The sequence below is a fragment of the Lemur catta genome, chromosome 4 (assembly GCF_020740605.2).
Source record: "Lemur catta isolate mLemCat1 chromosome 4, mLemCat1.pri, whole genome shotgun sequence".
Taxonomy (NCBI): domain Eukaryota; kingdom Metazoa; phylum Chordata; class Mammalia; order Primates; family Lemuridae; genus Lemur; species Lemur catta.
This window is the reverse complement of record NC_059131.1, coordinates 98130459-98154020: the sequence shown is the minus strand read 5'-3', so window position 1 is coordinate 98154020 and position 23562 is coordinate 98130459.

Below are 23562 nucleotides of genomic sequence, written 5' to 3'. Positions count from 1 at the left end.
TCATTTTAATAAAGTAGCATTAACCATTTTGACCTTATTGAAGTTACAGAATTCTGAAAGCAATAGATAAAATTGATTCTAATAAATTCTTCTGTCCACTCTAAAAGTCAATAAGAGGAGAAAATAATCTCAAAATTAAGAATCTTGGGGTTAGAAATGAAATCCAGGTATAGGCATTTTACTCACAAGATGAGACAAATTGTGATTGAGGCTACAGGAGCAGTGAAGTTGTGTATGTGTGTGTGTGTGTCCTTGTGTGTGTGTGTGTGTGTGTGTGTGTGTATTGATATGTTTATGTGTGAAAAGCAGAAGAATGAAGGAGCAGCAGAATTTGGAAGAATAGAATGCGATAATACATAAGGGACTACGCTCAAATAAAACCCCACTAATTAGGAGATACCATTTCAAATATATATGTATATTAAAGATAGAATTTGATCAGGTTAATAAATCAAAGGACTTCCATTATTTTATTAACCTCTGAGTTCTCCCTAGAGCAAGTCTTTACCCCAGCTGTTCTCTGCATACTACATCACTTTCATCACCTTCCTCACTTTAAGTGGCACCTTTCACTTAGAAACTTATCTTATCATTCAAACACACTAGAATTTGATCTCAAAATGCCATTCCAGAATCACTTCTTTAGCTTCCCTATTGTATTGTTCAGTAGTCACCAGAGAGAATCAAGGAGAAAAGTATGAAAAATAAATTTAGAAATTACTGCAAATTAAATCAAGATAAAGCTACTATGAATAGTGTCCCAAATTTATTTGACAAGAGATTTCTGTTGTATTTTTTTTTAGGAGAGGGTCTGAGTAGGAACATATCCACAAACTAGTATTCCGTAGAACACATTTTAGTAAATGACAACTTTGGACACAAGCCCAAATCAATGCTATGCTAATTACTTATATTAGTGTCACAGAGCCAAAAGCAAATTGAAGGAAAGAAAGCTCTAAACCTTTCCCCACTCCCCCGAATGCACTTCCTTTTCCACACAGTATAGGGAAATTCACAGACCTTCTAACAACCATCAGTTTTAAAATTCTTATTTTTTTTAAATTTTGAGCTCTTATCAATAGAAAACATATTATTGAATATGTTGTAATATTAATAGTTAATTCAAATTTGAAACTAAATGTCAACTTTAAGCAAATTTAATGTAAAAAAGTTCATTACATTTAATTTTTTCAGAATGAGCACTGAATAATTCTATTTTTGATAAGAATTTAAACTGTTCATGAAATCAATGTTAAGCAGATTTTATATAATAATAAAAAAATAAAATGCTACTTCCAAATGCTTTGGCAACTTTTACTCAAAGATTGCCAGATTGTTTTTTGTAAGATGTCTTATTCAATGTGAATGCCTATTGTAGAATGTGTTATATTCTTTCCATATATTTTGTCACTCTCCAAGTGAGTATGTCTTAATTGTACTCTTTACTGAATTAATACATATGTAAATATGTGGATTCTCTAGAATCATGTTTCCCTCATCAAAATAAATGTTGATTTTGAAAGCCAGAAGCCATTAACCATATTTTGAGAAAGAAGGATTTGACAACTTGAGCTTTTGTCGACTTAGAGAGCATTTTTTTTGAAATCCATTTTCCTGATAGTTTTTAGATATTGTTATTGCTAGAGAAATAATCGATATTAGTCAGTCTGTTTGCTAAATCTGTTTATGACTGTCTCCAATATTTCATTGACAGTGGATAAAAATCAAATTTATACTTAGGTCTTCAAAAGTCCTTAGTGCAATAAAAATATGGCATTTGCCAATATAACTGAGAAATATCTTGGGATATCTAATATATTTAGTAATTTTGCTATATTTGTTAACTTCTATATAAGATAGAGCAAGTACTTTCCATAGTCTGTAGGTTTTTTCCAAAGTTTATAGCATGTTTAAGATTTATGAATATTGTACAAAGTAAAAATAATATGCAAAAGAAGACACACATATACCTATTGTGCATTTCTACTAATATGATATATGTGGTAATATAACAGATTATATGTTCATATAAATAAAGAGATATAAGTATACTACCCACAACTATATATACACACAAAATCTACATTAGTATTAATATTACATGCACATATAAATACATTTTTGTGTGTATATGTACAATATATAAAATGAGATATTTTTTCTAAAATTCTATGATGATGATACTAAATTATAAAAAACATCGTAAATCACAATGTCATCTTCCATTTTCTGACCTAAAACAATAGCACTACCAATCTGTTTTCCATGCATCCCCACAATCTACATAGGTACCCTCTAATTCAGTGACTAAAAAGTGGCATGGATCTTAATTAAATTTATACAGGACAGATTAGAGGATCTCTGGGAATTAGATTTTCTTTTGCCTCTATGAGCCAGTATCACTTGCAAATCCAAAAGCAGCAAAACTTTCATTGAACTGGGCAGTTAATTTCAATATAGCCCCATCTTTACTCTGGGTTGTTAAAGTTTTGATAGAGAGGGAAAGCCACCTATTGGGCTGTCATAATACAGCATGATCAGGGCACAGATCAAGGAGAACATACTTTGAAACTGACTCAAGCAAATCAGCAAGAAAATATCAAACAACCCCATTAAAAAATGGGCAAAAGACATGAACAGAAGCTTTTCAAAAAAAGGATAGCCTAATGACCAATAAACATATGAAAAAATGCTTAACATCTCTAATCATCAGGGAAATGCAAATCAAAACCACACTGAGATATCACCTAACTCCAGAGTGAATGGCTTTTATCAGAAAGTCATACCTTTTGTAACAACCTGGATGGAACTGGAGATCATCCTCCTAAGTGAAGTATTGCAAGAATGGAAAAACAAATGCCACATGTACTTAACATTAAATTGGAACAAAATGATCAATACTTATGTGCACATATGGTAGTAAAATTCAATGGAAATCAAACAGGTGGGAGGCAGGAGGAGGGGATGGATAAATTTATACCTAACAGGTACAATGCTCACTATCTGGGTGATGGCCACGCTTATAACTTTGATTCAAACTGTACAAAAGTGATTCATGTAACCAAAGTGTTTGTACCCACCTAATATTCTAAAAGCAAAAAAAAAAAAAAAAAAAAAAAAATGACTAGCAGTGATTAGGGCAGGCAACTGGATTAAAGGATTAAAGGACAGGTGACTATGTCAAGGACTAACCTGACATTCACTGGCATAAACATAAGTCAAAAGTTTAGCATCAGCAGGCATAAGCTCTATGCCTGGTGGGCCACTGTCGTATAAAGCGATCTTTTTAAAATGATTCCCTAATTAGCCCAAGAAATAAATCTTTCCCCAAATTGATTTTTGATTTCTACATACTATGGGAAGGGACTTTCTTGAGAAGGATTTGGGCAAGATTTCACTATGCCATTCATCTTCTATACTTCTTTTCTTGTTGTTACAAGAGCCAGTTTTCATTGCCTCTGAAATTACATGTGCTCCTGAACTCACCTCTTGACCAATTCAAGCTTCACTGATTTTGTCTTTGTCTTTTTAATGAAACAGAAACTTATTAAATATTTCATAGTCAAATACCACATTTTATTATTTAAATTTATCTGCAGAAAAGGGCTGATTAGTGTGGTAAACAATGTATTATAAGCATGCAGAAGCATCAGTTTTATTATCATCATAGCCGTTTTCAGTAACTCTATTATTAGTTAATTAATTTAATATGTTGATCTGTTTAGCCAATGAAACTATAAGCTTCACGATAGTAGGACTCTCACTTTTTTTGGTTTTGTTTTGTTTTGTTACATGATGAATACCTATTACTAGATTAGTGCTTGGTACAGGTAACTGTGAATATTAGGTAAATAAATAAATAGTTTATTGGGAACTGCTTTGCATTACCCATTTGGTAATTTGGAAAGAGTTTCATATAAATTGAGAAATGAAAAGATAATAAAAGAACTGTCAGATGGAATCACATTTCTAAGGTCCATTTTGTAGATAAGTTTATAAATATAACTTAATTTTTATATTTACAATTTGAATGATGTATAAAATAAGGCCATTTCACAGATAAGAAAATCAAGGCTTTAATTAAGTTTTAAAGTAGAATAAAGATTAATGCATGTTTTCCAATTCTTATATACTTTCCACTTGACCGAGTGACATACTGTACATCCAGGAATAAAATTAAAAATATTGAACAACTTCTAGTATAAATGGGCATCCATCAATCAGAATGAACACTGGCCTTGGTAGTGGAGTTAAGGATCTATGTTGGGTAAGGCATTAATTCCTCAATTGGTAAGTTATGGAAAGCTCTAGAGAAGAACCAGAGCTGTGGCAGAGGGGCATTGTGAGGCTCAGAGTAGTCGCTATTTATAAATCTGCATGGGAATATTCTAATATTTTACAAACTGCCACGTGATACTAGCATACAATGGATACATATCACTCCTGTGTAAATGACTATATAAATGTCATACATCACTCTGGTTATTTCTATTTAGCATTTATTTTGAAAAAGATTGCAAATCTTAAGAAAATGGATTACACTTGTGATTATATTTTATTGAAATAATATTAACACTGAAAAAGTGTTTTATAAGCATTAAATATCATGGTAACATCTTATTTTGAACATTTTCTACAAGTTTATTTATGCTATATCTATCAAAAAATTCTGAATATATCTAATCATCATAATTTGTCTAGTTCTAGGGTATGGAACTGAAATATTACTATTCAAGTTTTGATCAGATGGTTTGCATAAAAATCTTTTCAAATCAGCAAAATAATCTCTGGCATTTAAGGAAATAATGATACCATTTCACAAGGAAAATTTTTATATCACTGAAGTGATGTAAACTTCTCTGCATTTGCTTATATTTTAGTAGAGAAAAAACAAGTCGAGTGATATCTTTATCATTGCTGTATCAGTTAAGCATCTTCAGTAGTTAAAAGTTTAAAAATGCTTGCACATCAGATTGGCATTCTGGGAAATTGGAAACATGAGAAGAAAATATCTACTTTTACGGCAAGATGATTTAGTTTCCAAATTGTTTCTATAATATCTAAGCTAAAAGGTAGAGAATCACCTGTTTGTTTTTCTACACTAAATGTCCCCACACCTAAAAATTAGCTTTAATGTGTAAAGCTTGTGTTTAAAACTTTGCTGATTTAATATACTTACAATATCCATGATAATTTTTATTTTTGAACAGCATATAAATGAGTATTTTCTATATTGTATTAATGTAATATAAATTCATGATCTATAGTACTATGCCAGTTTTAATTTAGAAGCATCAACTAGAAAATAATTCCTCCTTCTGACCATTTTATAATTAGAAAATACATTAATATTTAAATGGCATAAATTCAGTTGAAAAACAATGGAAATAAAATTAAATATGTTCAACTGCCTCTTTATTTAGGGCGTTATTCATTTGTTTTTCTTATAGACTTTTATGGAAAGTTATTTTCTTGTATATATATCTTGTTGAATTGTCTATACCTTACTGAATGACGGGACTGAGATTTATTTACCTTACATTCCCAGTAGCAAACATATGGCACAAACATAATTTCCACTAAAGTATGTTTTTAACAGAACCATTTTAATTAAGTTTATAATGTAAAACTACTATCTATGGACAACTCATCAGGGAAATAATTTAATTACCCCCCAACCCTAAAATGGCATAGAGCTTTAACTCACATAATTAAACCCATGGGTATTTTTTTTTAATAATTTGGCACTATTTTACATTTACATTTAGTTATGAAATTATTAAATTAGTTATGGAATTATTAAATTAGTTTGAAATTATGGCATATTTATTTACATTTAGTTATACAATGATGCTGAACTTAAAATTTTGAAGTAATAAAGTAATACAAAATGAAATTCAACAATATTCTAAGGTCTGCATAAAAATGTGTTATATTTATTATTCACTTCAATACAGAGAATTTTGGAAATTTTATAGAGAAATAAAAATAATTTTAGATTGAGTATTGGTAAACACCGGATGCATTCATCAAGCATCTTGGCAGTCATCATGCAGCAGGAATAGTTTGCCCTCTAGTTCAAATCAATATGTTTTTGTTGTAAGGTACAACACAAAGCAGTTAAGCGTTGCTTTCCAAACTCTAGAAACATATTAGTTTACAATAATACAGCTAGGTCTGCGGGATAAGAACAGACATTATTCCCTAGGAATAACATGTATCTACCATGTAGAAACTGGAGCACAAAAAATTGTGGAGGAAATATTGGTGGAATTACTTAGTAGGTACTTATGACTTGGATTTTATATGTATATAAAAAGTATATTCAAGTAATGTCTGAAATAATAGAAGAAAACACTTTGGAAATATTAGTATTTATCAACAATCTGTTGACATCTCAAAGTTTAATGTCAAAAATTTTATACAACTCAGTTGTTTTGTTTTTTAACAAAGGAAGGTGTTAGCAGCATGAATTAGGGTAAGGAGGGAGCTTGTATTTGACATTCCTTTGCACAAGTTTTCATTGGCCTGTGCAAACCCAGTTTTGATTCTGACAGTGCTTGTTATTGGCAAATGCTATGTGATCAATTCATATTTCTGAATGAATGCAAGATTAGTTTCTATCTGACTTGAATTGTATATTTCTTTTTTAACATGTGGGATCAGGAGAAGAAAGTTTACTTAAATTTTGTGACTGAGTGATCCTTTTATTTGTGCATTGCTACAAAGGAAAATTTCATTAATTTTATTGTGGACCAGAGTTCATTATTTCAAGTATAGGAAAAAAATACAAATATTTGAGGAATTTTTATTTTTTCTTTAATCAAGCCTCTCTTCAAAGAGTCTTTAATATCCATAATTTTAAGAATGACAAGAATATGTGTGTTGAAATAGTTATGTTGTTGCAGTAATTTTAACATATCTACTGAATTTAATTCTTTCAGTTTTGAGAAATTTAACTTTATCTTTCTACCTCTACTGACTTCATTGTGAAGAAAAGAGGACTAAAAGCACCGTTAATAGTTCTGGCACTATTAGGTATCATATGACTGTACTAAGGCAAGATGAAATCTGAGAGCAGTGTGTTTGAATGATTAAAAAATACATGATTTTTTCAAATTACTAAATTGTGCTGAGTAAATATTGTTATTTGAGAAAATATACCAAGCAAACAAACAAAAAATGACTAAGTCTACCATGTAAAGAAAATAATTGCTGATGATTGATATTCTGCATTTATTTTTATTCTTTGGATTTCTTAGGTTTTATTTTTTTTAATTTCAATAGGTACAGGGATACAACTATTTTTTAATATTTTTTTATTTCAGCATATTATGGGGGTCCAAATGTTGAGATTACATATATTGCCTTTGCCCCACACGAGTCAGAGGTTCAAGTGTGTCCATACTCTAGACAGTGAGCACCACATCCATTAGGTTTGAATAAATCCATTCCCTTCTCCCCCCTCCCATCTGCCTGACACCCTATAAATGTTAGTACTATATGTGCACTTAAGTGTTGATAAGTTAATAACAATTTGATGGTGAGTACATGTGGTGCTTGTTTTTCCATTCTTGGGATACTTCACTTAGTAGAATGGATTCCAGCTTTATTCAGGAAAATACAAGAGGTGCTAGATCACCATTTATTTTTTTGTGGCTGAATAGTACTCCATGGTATACATGTACCACATTTCATTAATCCACTCATGTATTGATGGGCACTTCGGTTGTTTCCACATCTTTGCAATTTGAATTGTGCTGCTATAAACATTCAAGTGCAGATGTCTTTTTTATAGACTGTCTTTTGTTCTTTTGGGTAGATGCCCAGTAATGGAATTGCTGGATCAAATACTAGTTCTACTTATAGCTCTTTGAGGTATCTCCATATTACTTTCTACAGAGATTGTACTAGTTTGCAATCCCACCAGCAGTGTCTGAGTGTTCCTATCTCTCCACATCCATGCAAAAATTTATTGTTTAGGGACTTTTTGGTAAAGGCCATTCTCACTGGAGATAAGTTATATCTCATTGTGGTTTTGTTTTGCATTTCCCTGATGATTAGAGATGTTGAGCATTTTTTCATATGTTTGTAGGCCAGTAGTCTGTCTTCTTTTTAAAAGTTTCTGCTCATGTCTTTTGCTCACTTTTTAATGGAGTTGTTTAATTTTTTCTTGGTGATTTTCCTGAGTTCTATATAGATTCTAGAGGTATCAGCTCTTTTTTGGATGTGTAACATGCAAATATTTTCTGCTGTTCTGTAGGTTGTCTGTTGCTTTTGTGATAGCTTCCTTGGCTGTGCAGAAGATTTTTAATTTGCCATACTACACTGAATGTGCCTGATCTCATCTAATCTCCAAAGATAAGCAGGGTCAGGCCTGGTTAGTACTTGGATGGGAGACAATTGTTTTTTTCCTACATGAATGAATTATATAATGCTGAAGTCAGGGTTTTTTTTTCCTTTTTTTCTTTTCTTTTTTTTTTAGACAGAGTCTCACTCTGATGCCTGGGCTAGAGTGCTGTGGCATCAGCCTAGCTCACAGCAACCTCGCACTCCTGGGCTCGAGCAATCCTCCTGCCTCAGCCTCCTGAGTAGCTGGGACTACAGGCATGTACCATCATGCCCGGGTAATTTTTTCTATATATATATATGTTTTTAGCTGTCCGTATAATTTCTTTCTATTTTTAGTAGAGATGGGGTCTCGCTCTTGCTCAGGCTGGTCTCGAACTCCTGAGCTCAAACAATCTGCCTGCCTTGGCCTCCCGGAGTACTATGATTACAGGCGTGAGCTACCGCACCCTGCCTTTCATTTTATTTTTTAGAAAGCCAAAGAAGATATGGTGAAATCAGGGTTATAGAATACCCATCACCAGAGTATTAATAGTGTACATTGCATCCTGTAGATAGATTTTTATCCCTAGCTCCCTTACTACCCTCCCCTCTTAGTTTTCAATGTTCATTCCTCACTTTATGACCATATGCATCTCTCATTTAGCAACCACTTATAAGTGAGGACATGCAGTGTTTGTTTTCTCATTTTGAGATACTTCAGTAAGGATAATGGCCTTTAGTTCCATCAAACTTGCTGCAAAAGACATTATTTCACTTCTTTTTATGGCTGAATAGTACTCCATGGAATTAATCTATATATACTAAATTGTCTTTATTCATTCACCAGTTGGTGGGCACTTTGGTTGGTTCCATATCTTTGCAAGTGTGAATTGTGCTGTGATAAACATTCGGGTCAAGGTGTCTTTTTTATAAAATGATTTTTTTCCTTGGGTTGGATATCCAGTAGTGCGAATGCTGGATCAAATTGTTGGTCTACTTTTAGTTCTTTGAGGACTCTTCATACTATTTTCCATAGAGGTCGTACTAGTTTACATTCGCACTAACAGTGTATAAACATTCCTTTTCCTCTGCATCAATGCCAGCATCTGTTGTTTTTTAACTTTTTTAATAATGGCTATTCTGACAGGGGTAAGGTGGTATCTTATTGTGGTTTTGATTTTCATTTCCCTAATGGTGAATGTTCTTGAGCATATTTTCATATGTTTGTTGGCCATTGGTATATCTTCTTTTGAAGAAAATCTGTTCATGTCACTTACCCACTTTTTGATGGGGTTTTTGTTTTTTCTTGCTAGTTTGATTGAGTTCTTTGTACATTATATTAGTCTTTTGTTAGATGTATAGTTTGTGAATATTTTCACCCATTCTGTAGGTCATCTATTTATTGTGTTGATTATTTACTTTGCTGTGCAGAAACCTTTTATTTTAATTAAGTCTCATTTATTTAGTTTTGTTGTTGCTGTATTTTCTTTTGGAGCTTAGTCATAAATACTTTACCTAAGCCAATGTGCAGAAGAGTTTTTCCTAGATGTTCTTCTAAAATTTTCATAGTTTCAATTATTACATTAAGTCTTTAATCCATCTTGAGTTAATTTTTATTTGTGGTGAGAGATAGGGATTCAGTTTCATTCTTCAGTATGTGGCTCTCCAATTATTCCCGCATTGTTTATTGAATAGGGCATCATTTCTCCAGTGTATGTTTTTGTCTGCTTTGTCAAAAATTAGTTGGTTGTGGCTATACAGCTTTATTTCTGCATTCTCTATTCTGTTCCACTGGTCTATGTGTATACATTTGTATAAGTACTGTGCTGTTTTGGTTATTATAGCCTTGTAGTACAATTTGAAGTCAGGTTATATGATGCCTCCAGATTTGTTCTTTTTGTTTAAGATTTCTTTGGGTATTAAAGCTCTTTTCTGGTTTCATATGAAGCTTAGGATAGTTTATTCTAAATCTGTGAAAAATGTCCCAGATGTTCTGATGGAATTGTATTGGATCAGTAAATCACTTTGGGCAGTATGGACATTTTAACAATGCTGATTCTTCCAATCAATGAGTATGGATGTTTTTGAACTTTTTTGTGTCATCTATGATTTCTTTTATTAGTGTTTTATAGTTCTCCTTGTAGAGATCTTTCATCGCCGTGGTTAAGTATATTCCTGGGTATTTTATTTTCTTTGCAGCTATTGTAAATGATTGATTTGATTTGACTCTCTCCTTGACTACTATTAGTGTATAGAAAAGCTACTGATTTGTGTACATTAATTTTACAAATTTACTGAGACTTTACTGAATTTATTTATCAATTCTAGGAGTATTTTGGTGGAGTCTTTAGGGTTTTCTAAATATAAGATTATATCATCAGCAAATGGGTAGTTTGACCTCCTCTTTCTCAATTTGGATGCCCTTTATTTCATTCCCTTGCCTAATTGCTCTAACTGGGACATCTGGTAATATGTTGAATAGAAGTGGTAACACAGGGCACACTTGTTTTGTCCCAGTTTTGGGGGAAAATACTTTAAATTTTTCCCCATTAACTATGACGTTGGCTGTGAGTTTGTCATATAATGCTTTTATTAACTTGAGGTATGTTCCTTGTATGCCTACTTTGTTGAAGGTTTTTATCATGAAGTGGTGCTAGATTTTATCAAATCTTTTTCTGTGTTAATTGAGATGATCATATGGGTTTTGTTTTTAATTCTGTTTACATGGTGAATCACATTTATTGATTTGCATATATTAAACCATCTTGGTATATCTAGGATGAAATCCACTTGGTAATGGTGAATTTTCTTTTTGATGCACTGTTAATTTTGTTTTACTAGTATCTTTTTGAGGATTTTTACATCTATGTTTATGAAGGATATTGGTCTATAGTTTTCCGTTTTTGTTGCGTACTTTCCTGGCTTTGTTATCAGGGTGATTCTAACTTCATAGAATGAGTTAAGGAGGATTTCCTCCTTCTCGGTGTTATAAAACATTTTCAGTAGGATCGGCACCAGTTTTTCTTTGTAGGTCCAGTAGAATTCAGCTGTAATTCTGTCTGATCCTGGGCTTTTATTTATTGAGAGATTTATTATTACTGTTTCAATCTCACTACTCATTATTGGTCTGTTCCTAGTCCTTCCTGATTCAAGTTGGAAGGCTGTGTGTTTCCAAAAATTTATCAGTTTCCTCTAGTTTTTCTAGTTTTTTGGTGTCTAGTGGTTTTCCTAGTAGGCACAGATAATATTTTGTATTTCAGTAGTATAAGTTGTAATATCTTCTTTTTCATTTCTGATTAACCATATTTGAAACTCTTCTATTTCTTACTGATCAAGCTAGTGAGCTATTGATTTTATTTATCTTTTCAAAAAAATCAACTTTTTTTTCCTTGATCCTTTGTATTGTTTTTGAATTCCATTTCACTTACTTCTGCCGTGATCACTGTTATTTCTTTTCTTGTGCCAGCTTTGGGTTTGATTTGTTCTTCTTTTCATATTTCCTTGAGGTGTGACACAGGAAAATTTGTGATCTATCTTTTTGTTGTAGGCATTTAAGGATATGAACTTGCCTCATAGCACTACTTTTACCATGTCCTAGTAATTTTGGAAGCTTGTGTCACTTTTGTTGTTGTTCAGTTCAAAAAATTTTTAAATTTCCATTTTGATTTCATCACTTCCTCTAGGATTATTCAACAACAAATTGCTTAATTTTCATGTTTAATTTGTGTGGTTTTGAGAGTTCCTCCTGGAATTGATTTCTAGTTTTATTCCACTGTGGTCTGAGAAGATACATTGTATGATGTTGATTTTTCTGAGACTTATTTTGTGGCCTAACGTATGATCTATCTTGGAAAATACCCCATGCTCTGATGAGAAGAATATATATTCTGCAGTTTATGTGTAGAATGCTTCCTAAATGTCTCTTAGGTCCATTTGTTCTAGAATCTCATTTAAGTTCAATGTTTCTTTGTTGATTTTCTGCCTCAATTATCTCTCTAGTTCTGTCAGTGGGATGTTGAATTCCAGGGAATTATGATTTGCTGGTTATTTCTTTTCTTAGATGTAGTAGAATTTTTTTTATAAATGTGTGAGCTCCTGTGTTAATGACATATATATATTTAGGATTGCTTTATCTTTTTGGTGAATCCATTGCTTTATCATTACATAAAGAACATTGTAGTTTTTTTTTTTTACCATTATTGATTTAAAATCTATCTTATCTGATATAAGAATAGCTACTCCTGCTCAATTTTGGTTTCGTTTGCAGGAAATATTTTTTCCCACCCCTTACCTTGAGTCTATGAGAATCTCTGTGAGTTAAATGGGTTCCTTGGAGATAGAATGTGCTGTGTTGTGTATTTTTATCCATTCAGCCAATCTGTATCTTTTAAGTGGGGCATTAAGACTACTTAAATTCAATGACAATATTGATATGTAAGATACTGTTCTGGTTGTCATGTGGATTGTTACCTAGTTGCTTTGTTTTCTCCTGGTGTCATTGTTTTATAAGAGCAGTGAGTTTTAACTTTTGGGTATTTTTACATTGTTGTGTATTGATTGTCATGTTCTACATATACAGCACTGTTAACACATTCCTTGTAGGACAAGTCTAGTGGTGACAAATTCCCTTAGTGTTTGCTTGTCTGGGAAAGACTGTATTTCTCTGTCATTTATGACACTTAGTTTTTCAGGCTATGACATTCTTGGCTGGCAGTTATTCTGTTTCAGAAGGCTAAAAACAGGAACCCAATCCCTGCAGGTTTGTAAGGTTTTTGCTGAGAAATTTGCTATTATTCTGGTGGATTTCCTTTGTAAGTTGCTTGCTGATTTCATCTCACAGCTTATAGGATTTTCTCCTTCATTTTGACTTTGGCCATACTGATGACTGTGTGCTTTGATGTTCTATTTACCATGAATCTTCCAGGTACTCAATGATCTTATATCTGAATGTCTAAACCTCTAATGATACCAGGGAAGTTTTCCTCAATTATTTCCTCACATAGGTTTTCCATGCTTTTTGCTTTATCTTCTTCCTTAGGGATACTTATGATTTCTATATTCATTTGAATTATATTGTCCATATTTTTCAGAGATAATGTTCATTCTTTATTTTTCTCTTCATTTCTGACTGACTGGGTTAATTAGAAAACAACCCTTCCTGCATGCTGTGAAATTATTTGTTATGCTTAGTCTAGGCTGCTATTAACACTTTCTACTGTATTTTGAAATTCCCACATAACTGTTTAATTTCTAGCAGTTCTGTTTCATTTTTTCTTATATTATCTATCTCTTTAGTGAAGTATTCATTCATGCCCTGAATTACTATATTTTTCTTTTTTTTTTTGGTTTCTTCATAGTTTTCAACTTTCTTATCAATCTCCTTGATTCTACTTGCCATCCATATTCTGAATTCCATATCTGCCATTTAAACAATTTTCTTTTGGTTGGAGTCCATTCCTGGTGAAGTACTGTGATCCTTTGGGAGTGCCCAGTCTGTTTCTTCATGTTGCCAGCATTCCTTCTTGTCTGGAACCTTTCTTTCTGCTCAAGACAAATATCTGTGTGGTATACTTGTTCTCTGCTGAGAGCTCTGTTATTCAGTGAAGAGAGGGAGAGGTCCCTGGCTGATGTGCTTGTATACTCCTCTAGATGGTTCACCAAGCAGGAGGGAGCAGATACACTGTGAGCCTTTAACACTGCTGAGCTCCTGCATCTCACCATTCACTTGTGGTTGTCATGAGCAATCAGCACACACAGTGGGCATAAGGCTGGTGGTCAGTATGCATGGTGTGAGCATTCACTCCACCCAGATCAGTAGATGCACTCCGCCTGAGTGTTTGCTTTACTGTTTGCCCCGTCCAGCCAGGTACGGTGGCGGTGGTATGTGATCAAAACATGGTGGCCTGAACATTCACTCTGCCAAGGCCTGGAAGTGGTGGAGGTGGGCAGTTGGTGTGTGGAAACATGAGGCTTGGCCCCACCCAGGTCCTTTGGTGGGGGTGTTATACAGGAAGTGGTAGAGGTGACTGTGCTACCCAGATGAAAATGGTGGGTGCCTTGGGCCATGGGCGCATTGTCTGCCTATGTTCTGTGGCTGCTGTGGCTGAGTGGAGCCACCCAGCTGGCAGTAGCTGGCACTGAACCCATGGGTGTCTACTCTGCCTCAGTCCTGTGGTGGCAATGGGGTCATGCCTCACCTGCCCATGGGGCACATGAGACCACCTGGCCTCCACTCTCCCAGCCTGTGTTGGCAGCGGAAATGGAAAGCCACAGCAATGGATCTGAACCCCACATAGACAGCACTTCAAAGCTAGGTCCTCAAAATAGCGCCAGTTGCAATGCCAGTGGAACCCCACAGTGCCTTCTTTCTGCATCAATGCCGCTGCACAGTCTCAAATCACCACCCTCTGTCAGTCTGGAGTCCTGCTGTAGTGGAGGCACCATCCTGCAGCTCGAATTGCAATGTCTAGGGAGGGAGTGTGGAGCCCTGGGATTCTCTTCTCTGTTCCTTCTCCATGTGTTGGTGCCTTCCCCAAATACCTCCAGTCCTGCCAAGTATGTCACCCCACTTCCCTCTCCATCAAATTTTGTTTTGCCTCCCATCAGTTCTCTCTTGATTCCCAATACTTTCTCCTAGATGATCCAACTGAAGTTCAATATCTACTCGCCCCTTTGGATCCTTTCAGTGAATGTGGTGTTTGCAGGCTGCTTCTAGTCTTGTGACCTTGGCCCCTCCCCCTGCATTTACTTTTAAAAATGAATGAAATACACAGATATACAGTATTAATTTCATAATTTTCTATGTAATACTTAATATTATTAAATACTTAAAGGTTTCTAAAAATAAATCACCAAGATTATCAAGGTATCAATGGAAAAGTAAATTTAACTTCAGAAACCAGAAATTGAGTATGATATTTAAAATATTTAAAATTCAGGTGAGCATGGTGGTACATGCCTAGAGTTCCAGCTACTTGGGAGGCTGAGGTGAAAAGATCTCTAGAGCCCAAGAGTTTAAGGCCAGAGGCCAGCCTGGGTAATACAAGACTCCATTTCTACAAAGTGTATAAATCTGTGTGCATATATGTATTATGTATAGCTTATATTCATATATATATTTAAAATCAGCCAAGAAGTTGTCCAATTGGAACATACAACTGACAAGTGAGAACAGATCTAGGCTAAGAAAATAGAGCAGAATAAGAAAGACCAATTACTGTAAGAAAATATATTACTCATATTATCCATAAATGGAACTTGATGCATAATGTCCTGAATAGCCTGTTTGTAGAAAAACTTGTAGTTTCATGGATCCCTATTGTGAATGTAAATATATTTAGTTAGGTATGGAAATAGGTCTACATGTATGAAAATATTTTTAAAAGCCTTCCACCAAGGATTATACTCTCAAGAATTTATTCTAAGAAAATAATCATTGTTGTAGTTATTGTTTATTTCTTTAGTTAATTATTGCTTCAAAATTTAGAAAACCACCTCAATGTGCAATAGGGAATATTGAATACATTATTGTGCAACTCTACAATAGTATGTAGCTAGCTTAAATGTGACTAGCTAACATGAGAACTCAAAACATCAATTTTCATGATAAAAATTTTAAAAATAGCCCACAATTATGACTTTTCTGGTTAAATGATTCTCTAAATAAGATATCCAAGAGATTTACAGAAAAAAATTCAGAATATATGGAATATATGAAATTGTTCAGTAACATTTTTCAACTCAAGATGAAATGACAAAACTCACATATATAAAAAGATTTATAAAGTTATATAAGTTCTTCTTTGAGGAATTTTTAAATATCATTAAAGATTAAAAAATAAATAGAGATCTATATTAAGTTCATAAATAGATTCACTGTTAAATACATCAATTTTTTCCTAATTAACTTAAAAACTGGAGAACCTGGGTCTATAATTTATATTGAAGAGTGCAATATAGGAATAGCCAAAACTATCCACATAGAAAATAGGATGGGCAGACAGAAATGAATTTTACAAGGCAGGCTAGGTTTTATTTTTTAAGAAATAAAAATAGTAAGGAAAGAAGGAAGGAAGAGAGAGATGGAGGTAGGAAGAGAGGGAAGGAGGGAAAGAGAAAAAGAGAGAGGAAGCGCATCATCTACATTTTAAAATACTGTTGATAGAAATTCAGTCCAAACCACAATTAAGCTCTTTTCTTTTTATAAAAAGACAAATTCACTTATAAGTTGATAAAAAAATCAGTCACTATTTCTGTATGGTGCTGGTGGATTTTTATCTTCATTTTATTGTGCCTTTCTGTATGTAGACTTGTTCTTATAAAATTTGTTAAATATAAATGTTTAAAGTGAAATATAATTTTAAACGTGTAATTGTTGGCGTGTCCCAGCTTTATGTAATAATAAATGGCATAATGAAATGATTAGTCAACATTAACTGTGTATGTACTTTGGTGTAGCTTTTATCTCCCTGGGATTCTAAGGACGTGCTATGACTTTGGTTAATGCTCGAAGAGACAAAGCAGGCTGCTTCTCTCACTCTACTCTTACATTCTGCTTTTCTCTTACCAGTATTTTGACCTTGGAATAGAGTGCTCTCAGGTAACAAGATAATGAAACCACAAGGCCAAGTAGCAGCCTTGACTTTTTGTTAGTATTCTGCCTTTGGTACATCATTATGTCTGCCAAAACAGCTGAGTGTTTTATAACATTTTAAATACAACACTCTATTGCTGACTCATAGGCAATTCATTGCTCACCATGAGAAGCACATAACAGATAAGTGAATCACAGCAGAGAGCTCTAAAGAGCTATGCTGGGAAAACAGCCTGCCAAAGCAGTAGCATACAGAATGTATGTATCTCTAAGAGGAACATAACTCTTGGCTAATAGCATGTATACCTTTCATTTCATTTTTAATAATGATCTCAACATTCAGGACCTGTGTACTTCTATAAGACTACTCAAGATTGGCAAGTATATTAAGGGATAATTGTCCAGCTAGAGAGAGGAAACAGAGGAGGTTTCATAGAAACAAACCAAATTACAAGTTGCCAGGGGATCGCTTAATTTAGGCTTACTACTCAACTGAGTTTCTTAATATGCTAATATTGTACCACATGTTTTTTGAACTGAATTAGAGTAAGATATTTTATGCAATTATATTTTATATCCAAAATAAAATTAATAGAAATGTGAAATGATAACAAATATTCAATTTTAATTATTATAAGGGATATTATAATTACACTATTATGATAAATATATTTATTTTATCTTTATGATGCAATATAAAACACTTATTATTTGATTAAATTTTATTATTTTTATTTTTAATATTCAGTAATTAAAAATTTAATAATATTTACTACTAACTATAGTAGATATTTTATCCTCACAATTGTATAAAATTGGTATAATTATTAATATTTTATAAGCAAAAATTATATTTTCAACAGGTGAAGTAACTTTTTTTAGTCAGAATTTAAGTGCAAGTCTTCCTGATAATAGACTGTCTTATTTCTACTAAACTACCACATTTTCAAATATAATGATATTCAGTTTATTATTTTTTATTTCTCTTTTTAAGATCTACTTTATTTGCTTTTTATTAATACATCTAATAAGATAATACAATATACTAAGAAGATAATTGTACCTTTGGGTCACAATAAAAAGTCTATTGTATTTCTACTCTATATTTTATTTTCAAAGTGTTACTGTATTTGCTGTAGTAATCACATAGTTCAATCAGTTTTGACTTTCCTAATCAGTTTTGGTTTTGAAGAATTGCATATTTAATTGTATACACTTCTACAATAACAGTGTGTTTAAAATACCCCAGATTCTTCCTTGGAGTTGTATACAATATTTATTGGCATAGCTACATCTGTTAATATGTCATTATTAATCACAACATTAAATAGATTCAATGGATATTTTGTGTCTTATTTATCGATTATTTAATAAATTGATAATTCCATAGGTACTTAATATCTCTGAGCTTCAATATTGAGAAACAGCCATTAACAGTCCCACTCACTGTATTTATAAATATTTCAGTTTGGCTATTGCTATGCCAGCAAGGTCCCCATTTTAATCCACTTTAAGAAAGAATTTTAGAAACATAGCAAACATCAGAAATTACACATATATTTAAAAGATGGAAAAATATATGTGATAAGCAAAAAATACAGTAAGAATATATTTTATTCATCACCTTGTAAGTTTGTATTTAGTCATATCTAAGACAGTTCCAAACAAATATTATATCCAAGTAAACAGTCATTTCTGTGTCCTTAGCAAATAATGCATTCTGAATATAAAAAGTATACTCAGAGAGATGAATTCTCTAGCACATCATATTAAACCTGGCACAGAGTTGAAATGTAATTGTTACCTTCATGATCATCAGGGAGTTCCCAGATATCCATCCATAATCAAAACCACTTTAAAAACACAATTTGTTAATAAATCATGATAGATACATGCTTTTTCAGGGTGCTATAACAAAAATACTTTAGACTGGGTAACCTATAGCCAACAGAAATTTATTGCTCACATCTCTGGAAGCTGGGAAGTCCAAAATCAAGGAGCCAGCAGATTTGGGTCTGGGAAGGCTCCTTCTCTGGCTCTTAGATGGTGCCTTGCTGCTGCATCCTCACGTGGTGGCAAAGGGGCTAACAAGCTCCTTCAGACCTATTTTTTAGGGGTTCTAATCCCATGAGGGCAGAGCCCTCATGACCTAATCAACCTCCCAGAGAAGTGGGGTGGTGAGGTGGTGAGGTGTCCCCCACTTCTTAATACCATCACTTTGAGGTTAGGTTTCAGCATATGAATGGGGGGACATATGCATTCAGATCATAGCAATATGTAAGGATAAAAGACAACCCCATGAAAAAGTAAAAAAAAAAAAAACGGCAAAGAACATGGGGACTGGAAAACAATTCAGGAGGCTTTTCTAGGGGTTAATGAAGGCATAGTTCAGATTGAAAAATAAGAACAGGCAAAGACTTGTTAATAGATGGAAAGAATAGTTCAGAAAGAATTTGAAAGTGTGCATCAGTATTGAAAGAAAGATCTTTTAAACTGTAGAATTTCAGAAATTGAAGAAAATAATAGATCATTTGGGTAACAATCCAAAAGGTTAATTACCATACTAAATGGAGTTACCATCTTGTCAAGAGATATTTGAAATCAACCACTTGAAAGATAACACTCACTACTCTAACAATGAATGAAACTTTAGTTCTGCATCCAGGAACAGGATCTTTCATTGAGGAAAAAAACCCATGCTTTTCAATAAATGGGGTGCTATAAGTGATGAAAACATAAGTGAGTTTACCTTGCAATAGAATTGCAGGGAAATTACACAAAACAAAACAAAACAAAAGGATAGCTAGTTTATAAGAGAATTAAGAACTATAGACCATGGATCACTATTCCCAGATTATTCAAAGATCCAAAAACTTTGGTTTCTTCTTCTGTTCATAATTATTATTGTGTGTTTGTACAGATAAACAGACTCATACTTAAAATGGAAAAACATATATAACTCCAAAGTTGTACATACTTGTTTCCAATACAGTTTAAACAGCAAGACTTGAGAGAAGTGTATACCACTTTCATCCAGTCTTGGGTGGCTTAAGAGAAGAAATACTTAGGATGCTATAGATAGGGTGAGTGGGATCAGCAACTCAGAGGGAAGGCAATTAGATTGAGCTCCAGAGACCTGCTTCAGCAAGCAAGACCAAGAAAATGGAGAGACATAGGATACATGTGGTGGGTAGGTGTGGCATTATAGAGGTGCACCATTGGACTCTCTGTACAAGAAAGAATTTTTCAACCAATTGCAAAAAGTGCCTTTAGCTGAAAGCACTCAGTTACAGAACCTTTGGAACCCACTGCAGTGTTGTACCTGAGGTCATGCTCTTCCCCAGCAACCACAAGGCAATGACTGCCTAAGATGATGGTGCTACAGTCCAGGCATTTATCCCAGGTGTGGGCTACCTCTGTGGCACTTGTTGCCTCAGAGTTCTCTGGTATGCTAGACAAAACTCCCTCAGGGCTTCACTGCCATCTAAGCTTCAGTTCTCCTTTTCTCCATTCTTTTGTCACAAATGTCAGACCTGCATTGTTGTCTAAAGACTTTTCCTATCTCCTCTTGCCCTCCTTCCTTCTATGTTTCATGAATACTATAAACAAAATTTTCTTGCACTCGGTTATAGAAGCGTCTAAATATAATTTCCAGATATAAAGAGTAAATTTTAATATAGTTCATGTATGCTGGATGCAGTGAAGTCATCCAGGAGACTGTCTATAGGCAGCAAAAGTTACACTAAACATAGAAATAGCACACTGAGATGAGATTCCATCAGAGATAGACCAGATGTCACTGGAGCCTCTTCTTTCTCTCTCACTACGATAGCTGCTTCCAAAGGTGTTTCTCATAATTACTATCAGAACTGCTAGAACTTTTATGGAAACCACAAGGGGTTTTCAGCCTAGGTCTGGTTGCTCATGGCACGGCATAACCAACTGCTGAGACAACTAAGATTGTCAAGGAAGAAAGGAAATGTTAATACAAAAAAAAATGTCCTGTCAGAGAACTGGAGAAGCAACCTCAAATACGTCTCTCTGACTAAGAGAGAAGGGGGGCTTTTTGAAGAAGGAAAGTTAACCAGGGGCCATGTGTTAACAAGGGCAAGTCGCAGTGAAAATAACAAAGAGGAATTAGCAAAGGTCCACATGCAGGGGCAGGTTACTGAGGGAAGGTGAGTCTTGGCATCAGGGAGCTTCCCAGGGATCGTCAGAATATCAATTCCTCCGTCTTACAGAAATTCTGCCATTTCTGGGAAACAACTCAAAAAGATCAAGTAGTTAAGTTACAGGGTTCTGGTCATCAAGCCGTACTTGCCTGAGAATCTAAAACATGAAAGGGAAAGGCTTATAAAAAATATATAAGGTCAATGAGACATTGAAATTTGTTTACAGAGTCAATTACAGATCTACTGTCACAAAAATCAAAATCAATTTGAAAGATGTTTCACATCCATTCTTAGGAGAGATGAGGGTGCTTTTTTGGGGGGAGTGTCTTTTTGTTGTTTTTTATTATTTGATATTATCATGGCTATTAGAAGGTCAGTTCCACAGGGCAATGATTTATGTTTATTTTGTTCATTCACGCATTATATGTGCCTACAATAGCACTCATATGTTGTAAGTACTTAAAAGTGTCTGCAGAATGAATAAATAGCTTTTTGTATGTGAATTTATATGGTGTGGAAAGGTGCAATTGAATTTGAACCCTTAATACCGCACAAAGTACATTTTAAGTCATAACCCACACAGTTTTGTCCAGGAGATGTGAGGGAATATGGACAACAGAATACGCCTTGGTAGACAAAGTGAAGAAAGCTGGAACAGGCAAGACAGGACTAAGTTTTTCTCTTGAGTGTAACACCAATAATGTGAGACAGGCAGAAATCCACATCCAATTGTACAATACATGAGAACACAGCACATTTGCTTTAAATTTAAGCTGGGAGCCATCCCTAAGGGATTCTTTATACAAAATATTTTGAAAGCTTTTTATCATGAAAAGATACTCAAGGGGTCCTTATCTTTCTATGCAGTCACGTCTTTAACACTCTGCTTCAAACTTTATATTTTAATAATACCAACTATACTTTTCTACCACTAGCTCATTTCTGTCTCTAGTTCTTTTAATCATGCTTTTGTTATAAAAGCATTGGTAAATATTATGTCAGTCTAGTTAACATTTTTAACGAAATAAATCAAACTTACACACATACTCGTATACATATTTTTGTATCAGTTTTTCTGGAAATTTTGTTATATATTTTCTCATAGAAACTGTGCTCTTCATTTGAATGGCACAGGTAGCTATTTATTCAAAGGTATCAGTTCTTACATTCTCCTTCTTTGCTCCATGTCAAGTACACTCAGTCCTTGCCAGTCCCAATGTCTATTTTATTAAAGTGTGGTAGTATACATGCAATCCTAAGTCACCAGTGTGGGGTAAGATGTATGTGTGTCAGAAGGAAGTGGGGAGACTGGAAATTTAGTTCATGCATTATGGGCAATAGAAATGGAAGATGACTGGGATAAGCTTCTAGGCATTCTTGGAATTACTGAGCCTTTCTCCCAAATCTTGCCTTATTCTTCAGACTGTAAAACTTGGGGTTTAAAACCATTTTATACTTAAAATTTCAAATCACCTATTTAGAGATTCTGTTTCCCTGCATAATTATTGCCAGTCTTCTTCAGTTGTGGTCTTGATATTGCCTTTGTCCCTTTAGTCACATTTTAGCAATGCATATCTATCACCCTGAAGCCAAAATACACACAATTGGGATCTTCACAGGAGACATTAGATTCTATGTCATACCACTTTATTCATGGAAAATTGAGGGCCTACTATGTGACAGTACTGTTTATGAAAACGGGTTATAAGATTCAATAAAGCTTACACTCTATACTTAAATCTCTCATAGAATAATTAGCATGAAGATAGATTCGAACCTAATTATTCACCAGTTTCGTATCTTATATTTCAAATTTGTCGACTTGCTAAGGTTTATTTCCAATTCCCAAATCAATACTTGAGGTGCTTGCATGGTCATTTGTGGACAAGCATAGAGCTGAGGTTGAATAGGTCTCTCATACTGTAAACAACCCATACTGTAAACAACGGCTATCATACTGAGATAGGAAACCGGCAGGTACTGCCTCAGTTATTGCTTTGGGCATTGCTGCAGCATTGCCTAACTGAGTCAGGAAGTCTCAAAACAAAATTTCAAATTACCCTGATCAAAACAAGGTGGAAGCAGGACAAATTCCAACTTAGAACCAAGATGGTGGAAAAATAGAGGGTGTCACCCTGATTCCAGGAAAACATCTCCCCTCTCATGAATATTCCTCCCCTTGTTTAGCCTGTAATTAAGCCATTGCTTAAATAGAAGGGCAACAGGAACCAGGGGGCCGCTTCTTTTCTTCAGGGAGAGGTGCCTCTCGTCTGTCTGTGGAGTAGACTTTCTATAGTTTCTGAATAAATCTCACTTTCACTGTATACTGTCAGCTCACTCTTGAATTCTTTCTTGCACAAAGCCAAGGACCCACTTGGACTTCAAGTGGGTCCCAGCATTGGGAGTCACTTTCCTGTGTCAATACTCTAAACAACCACTACCATACTGTAAACACAAATGTAGTTT